The following is a 6,725-nucleotide window of genomic DNA, read 5'->3' on the forward strand; positions in this document are numbered from 1 at the left end:
TGAAAAACCACTTTTCACACTTGTGTTAGTGTTGAAAAACCACTTTTCGCACTTGTGTTAGTGTTGAAAAACCACTTTTCGCATTTGTGTTGGTGCAGGAAACCACTTTTGCACTTGTGTTAGTGTTGAAAAACCACTTTTCGCACTTGTGTTGGTGAAGGAAACCACTTTTGCACTTGCATTAGTGTGGAAAAACCACTTTTCGCACTTGTGTTAGTGTTGAAAAACCACTTTTCGCACTTGTATTAGTGTTGAAAAACCACTTTTCGCACTTGTGTTGGTGCAGGAAACCACTTTTGCACTTGTATTCGTGTGGAAAAAACACTTTTTGCACTTGTGATAGTGTTGAAAAACCACTTTTCGCACTTGTGGTAGTGTTGAAAAACCACTTTTCGCACTTGTGTTGGTGCAGGAAACCACTTTTGCACTTGTATTAGTGTGGAAAAACGCTTTTTGCACTTGTGATAGTGTTGAAAAACCACTTTTCGCACTTGTGTTAGTGTTGAAAAACCACTTTTCGCACTTGTGTTGGTGCAGGAAACCACTTTTGCACTTGTATTAGTGTGGATAAACCACATTTCACACTTGTGTTAGTGTTGAAAAACCACTTTTCGCACTTGTGTTAGTGTTGAAAAACCACTTTTCACACTTGTGTTAGTGTTGAAAAACCACATTTCGCTCTGGTGTTGGTGCAGGAAACCACTTTTGCACTTGTATTAGTGTGGAAAAACCACTTTTCGCACTTGTGTTAGTGTTGAAAAACCACTTTTCGCACTTGTGTTAGTGTTGAAAAACCACTTTTCGCACTTGTGTTAGTGTTGAAAAACCACTTTTCGCACTTGTGTTAGTGTTGAAAAACCACTTTTCGCACTTGTGTTGGTGCAGGAAACCACTTTTGCACTTGTATTAGTGTGGAAAAACCACTTTTTGCACTTGTGTTAGTGTTGAAAAACCACTTTTCGCACTTGTGTTAGTGTTGAAAAACCACTTTTCGCACTTGTTTTAGTGTTGAAAACCCACTTTTCGCACTTGTGTTAGTGTTGAAAAAACCACTTTTCGCACTTGTGTTGGTGCAGGAAACCACTTTTGCACTTGTATTAGTGTGGATAAACCACATTTCGCACTTGTGTTAGTGTTGAAAAACCACTTTTCGCACTTGTGTTAGTGTTGAAAAACCACTTTTCGCACTTGTGTTAGTGTTGAAAAACCACATTTCGCTCTGGTGTTGGTGCAGGAAACCACTTTTGCACTTGTATTAGTGTGGAAAAACCACTTTTCGCACTTGTGTTAGTGTTGAAAAACCACTTTTCGCACTTGTGTTAGTGTTGAAAAACCACTTTTCGCACTTGTGTTAGTGTTGAAAAACCACTTTTCGCACTTGTGTTAGTGTTGAAAAACCACTTTTCGCACTTGTGTTGGTGCAGGAAACCACTTTTGCACTTGTATTAGTGTGGAAAAACCACTTTTCGCACTTGTGTTAGTGTTGAAAAACCACTTTTCGCACTTGTGTTAGTGTTGAAAAACCACTTTTCGCACTTGTTTTAGTGTTGAAAACCCACTTTTCGCACTTGTGTTAGTGTTTAAAAACCACTTTTCGCACTTGTGTTGGTGCAGGAAACCACTTTTGCACTTGTATTAGTGTGGAAAAATCACTTTTTGCACTTGTATTAGTGTGGAAAAAACACTTTTTACACTTGTGATAGCATTGAAAAACCACTTTTCGCACTTGTGTTAGTGTTGAAAAACCACTTTTCGCACTTGTGTTGGTGCAGGAAACCACTGTTGCACTTGTATTAGTGTGGAAAAAACACTTTTCGCACTTGTGTTAGTGTTGAAAAACCACTTTTCGCACTTGTGTTGGTGCAGGAAACCACTTTTGCACTTGTATTAGTGTGGAAAAAACACTTTTTGCACTTGTGATAGTGTTGAAAAACCACTTTTCGCACTTGTGTTAGTGTTGAAAAATCACTTTTCGCACTTGTGTTAGTGTTGAAAAACCACTTTTCGCACTTGTGTTGGTGCAGGAAACCACTTTTGCACTTGTATTAGTGTGGAAAAAACACTTTTCGCACTTGTGTTAGTGTTGAAAAACCACTTTTCACACTTGTGTTAGTGTTGAAAAACCACTTTTCGCACTTGTGTTGGTGCAGGAAACCACTTTTGCACTTGTATTAGTGTGGAAAAAACACTTTTCGCACTTGTGTTAATGTTGAAAAACCACTTTTCGCACTTGTGTTAGTGTTGAAAAACCACTTTTCGCACTTGTGTTGGTGCAGGAAACCACTTTTGCACTTGTATTAGTGTGGAAAAACCACTTTTCGCACTTGTGTTAGTGTTGAAAAACCACTTTTCGCACTTGTGTTAGTGTTGAAAAACCACTTTTCGCACTTGTTTTAGTGTTGAAAACCCACTTTTCGCACTTGTGTTAGTGTTGAAAAACCACTTTTCGCACTTGTGTTGGTGCAGGAAACCACTTTTGCACTTGTATTAGTGTGGAAAAACCACTTTTCGCACTTGTGTTAGTGTTGAAAAACCACTTTTCACACTTGTGTTAGTGTTGAAAAACCACTTTTCGCACTTGTGTTAGTGTTGAAAAACCACTTTTCGCATTTGTGTTGGTGCAGGAAACCACTTTTGCACTTGTGTTAGTGTTGAAAAACCACTTTTCGCACTTGTGTTGGTGCAGGAAACCACTTTTGCACTTGTATTAGTGTGGAAAAACCACTTTTCGCACTTGTGTTAGTGTTGAAAAACCACTTTTCACACTTGTGTTAGTGTTGAAAAACCACTTTTCGCACTTGTGTTAGTGTTGAAAAACCACTTTTCGCATTTGTGTTGGTGCAGGAAACCACTTTTCGCACTTGTGTTAGTGTTGAAAAATCACTTTTCGCACTTGTGTTAGTGTTGAAAAACCACTTTTCGCACTTGTGTTGGTACAGGAAACCACTTTTGCACTTGTATTAGTGTGGAAAAAACACTTTTCGCACTTGTGTTAGTGTTGAAAAACCACTTTTCACACTTGTGTTAGTGTTGAAAAACCACTTTTCACACTTGTGTTGGTGCAGGAAACCACTTTTGCACTTGTATTAGTGTGGAAAAAACACTTTTCGCACTTGTGTTAGTGTTGAAAAACCACTTTTCGCACTTGTGTTAGTGTTGAAAAACCACTTTTCGCACTTGTGTTGGTGCAGGAAACCACTTTTGCACTTGTATTAGTGTGGAAAAACCACTTTTCGCACTTGTGTTAGTGTTGAAAAACCACTTTTCGCACTTGTGTTAGTGTTGAAAAACCACTTTTCGCACTTGTTTTAGTGTTGAAAACCCACTTTTCGCACTTGTGTTAGTGTTGAAAAACCACTTTTCGCACTTGTGTTGGTGCAGGAAACCACTTTTGCACTTGTATTAGTGTGGAAAAACCACTTTTCGCACTTGTGTTAGTGTTGAAAAACCACTTTTCACACTTGTGTTAGTGTTGAAAAACCACTTTTCGCACTTGTGTTAGTGTTGAAAAACCACTTTTCGCATTTGTGTTGGTGCAGGAAACCACTTTTGCACTTGTGTTAGTGTTGAAAAACCACTTTTCGCACTTGTGTTGGTGAAGGAAACCACTTTTGCACTTGCATTAGTGTGGAAAAACCACTTTTCGCACTTGTGTTAGTGTTGAAAAACCACTTTTCGCACTTGTATTAGTGTTGAAAAACCACTTTTCGCACTTGTGTTGGTGCAGGAAACCACTTTTGCACTTGTATTCGTGTGGAAAAAACACTTTTTGCACTTGTGATAGTGTTGAAAAACCACTTTTCGCACTTGTGGTAGTGTTGAAAAACCACTTTTCGCACTTGTGTTGGTGCAGGAAACCACTTTTGCACTTGTATTAGTGTGGAAAAACGCTTTTTGCACTTGTGATAGTGTTGAAAAACCACTTTTCGCACTTGTGTTAGTGTTGAAAAACCACTTTTCGCACTTGTGTTGGTGCAGGAAACCACTTTTGCACTTGTATTAGTGTGGATAAACCACATTTCACACTTGTGTTAGTGTTGAAAAACCACTTTTCGCACTTGTGTTAGTGTTGAAAAACCACTTTTCACACTTGTGTTAGTGTTGAAAAACCACATTTCGCTCTGGTGTTGGTGCAGGAAACCACTTTTGCACTTGTATTAGTGTGGAAAAACCACTTTTCGCACTTGTGTTAGTGTTGAAAAACCACTTTTCGCACTTGTGTTAGTGTTGAAAAACCACTTTTCGCACTTGTGTTAGTGTTGAAAAATCACTTTTCGCACTTGTGTTAGTGTTGAAAAACCACTTTTCGCACTTGTGTTGGTGCAGGAAACCACTTTTGCACTTGTATTAGTGTGGAAAAAACACTTTTCGCACTTGTGTTAGTGTTGAAAAACCACTTTTCACACTTGTGTTAGTGTTGAAAAACCACTTTTCGCACTTGTGTTGGTGCAGGAAACCACTTTTGCACTTGTATTAGTGTGGAAAAAACACTTTTCGCACTTGTGTTAATGTTGAAAAACCACTTTTCGCACTTGTGTTAGTGTTGAAAAACCACTTTTCGCACTTGTGTTGGTGCAGGAAACCACTTTTGCACTTGTATTAGTGTGGAAAAACCACTTTTCGCACTTGTGTTAGTGTTGAAAAACCACTTTTCGCACTTGTGTTAGTGTTGAAAAACCACTTTTCGCACTTGTTTTAGTGTTGAAAACCCACTTTTCGCACTTGTGTTAGTGTTGAAAAACCACTTTTCGCACTTGTGTTGGTGCAGGAAACCACTTTTGCACTTGTATTAGTGTGGAAAAACCACTTTTCGCACTTGTGTTAGTGTTGAAAAACCACTTTTCACACTTGTGTTAGTGTTGAAAAACCACTTTTCGCACTTGTGTTAGTGTTGAAAAACCACTTTTCGCATTTGTGTTGGTGCAGGAAACCACTTTTGCACTTGTGTTAGTGTTGAAAAACCACTTTTCGCACTTGTGTTGGTGCAGGAAACCACTTTTGCACTTGTATTAGTGTGGAAAAACCACTTTTCGCACTTGTGTTAGTGTTGAAAAACCACTTTTCACACTTGTGTTAGTGTTGAAAAACCACTTTTCGCACTTGTGTTAGTGTTGAAAAACCACTTTTCGCATTTGTGTTGGTGCAGGAAACCACTTTTCGCACTTGTGTTAGTGTTGAAAAATCACTTTTCGCACTTGTGTTAGTGTTGAAAAACCACTTTTCGCACTTGTGTTGGTACAGGAAACCACTTTTGCACTTGTATTAGTGTGGAAAAAACACTTTTCGCACTTGTGTTAGTGTTGAAAAACCACTTTTCACACTTGTGTTAGTGTTGAAAAACCACTTTTCACACTTGTGTTGGTGCAGGAAACCACTTTTGCACTTGTATTAGTGTGGAAAAAACACTTTTCGCACTTGTGTTAGTGTTGAAAAACCACTTTTCGCACTTGTGTTAGTGTTGAAAAACCACTTTTCGCACTTGTGTTGGTGCAGGAAACCACTTTTGCACTTGTATTAGTGTGGAAAAACCACTTTTCGCACTTGTGTTAGTGTTGAAAAACCACTTTTCGCACTTGTGTTAGTGTTGAAAAACCACTTTTCGCACTTGTTTTAGTGTTGAAAACCCACTTTTCGCACTTGTGTTAGTGTTGAAAAACCACTTTTCGCACTTGTGTTGGTGCAGGAAACCACTTTTGCACTTGTATTAGTGTGGAAAAACCACTTTTCGCACTTGTGTTAGTGTTGAAAAACCACTTTTCACACTTGTGTTAGTGTTGAAAAACCACTTTTCGCACTTGTGTTAGTGTTGAAAAACCACTTTTCGCATTTGTGTTGGTGCAGGAAACCACTTTTGCACTTGTGTTAGTGTTGAAAAACCACTTTTCGCACTTGTGTTGGTGAAGGAAACCACTTTTGCACTTGCATTAGTGTGGAAAAACCACTTTTCGCACTTGTGTTAGTGTTGAAAAACCACTTTTCGCACTTGTATTAGTGTTGAAAAACCACTTTTCGCACTTGTGTTGGTGCAGGAAACCACTTTTGCACTTGTATTCGTGTGGAAAAAACACTTTTTGCACTTGTGATAGTGTTGAAAAACCACTTTTCGCACTTGTGGTAGTGTTGAAAAACCACTTTTCGCACTTGTGTTGGTGCAGGAAACCACTTTTGCACTTGTATTAGTGTGGAAAAACGCTTTTTGCACTTGTGATAGTGTTGAAAAACCACTTTTCGCACTTGTGTTAGTGTTGAAAAACCACTTTTCGCACTTGTGTTGGTGCAGGAAACCACTTTTGCACTTGTATTAGTGTGGATAAACCACATTTCACACTTGTGTTAGTGTTGAAAAACCACTTTTCGCACTTGTGTTAGTGTTGAAAAACCACTTTTCACACTTGTGTTAGTGTTGAAAAACCACATTTCGCTCTGGTGTTGGTGCAGGAAACCACTTTTGCACTTGTATTAGTGTGGAAAAACCACTTTTCGCACTTGTGTTAGTGTTGAAAAACCACTTTTCGCACTTGTGTTAGTGTTGAAAAACCACTTTTCGCACTTGTGTTAGTGTTGAAAAACCACTTTTCGCACTTGTGTTAGTGTTGAAAAACCACTTTTCGCACTTGTGTTGGTGCAGGAAACCACTTTTGCACTTGTATTAGTGTGGAAAAACCACTTTTTGCACTTGTGTTAGTGTTGAAAAACCACTTTTCGCACTTGTGTTAGTGTTGAAA

The sequence above is a fragment of the Myxine glutinosa genome, chromosome 11, assembly GCF_964187855.1.
Source record: "Myxine glutinosa chromosome 11, kmMyxGlut1.1, whole genome shotgun sequence".
Lineage (NCBI taxonomy): Eukaryota > Metazoa > Chordata > Myxini > Myxiniformes > Myxinidae > Myxine > Myxine glutinosa.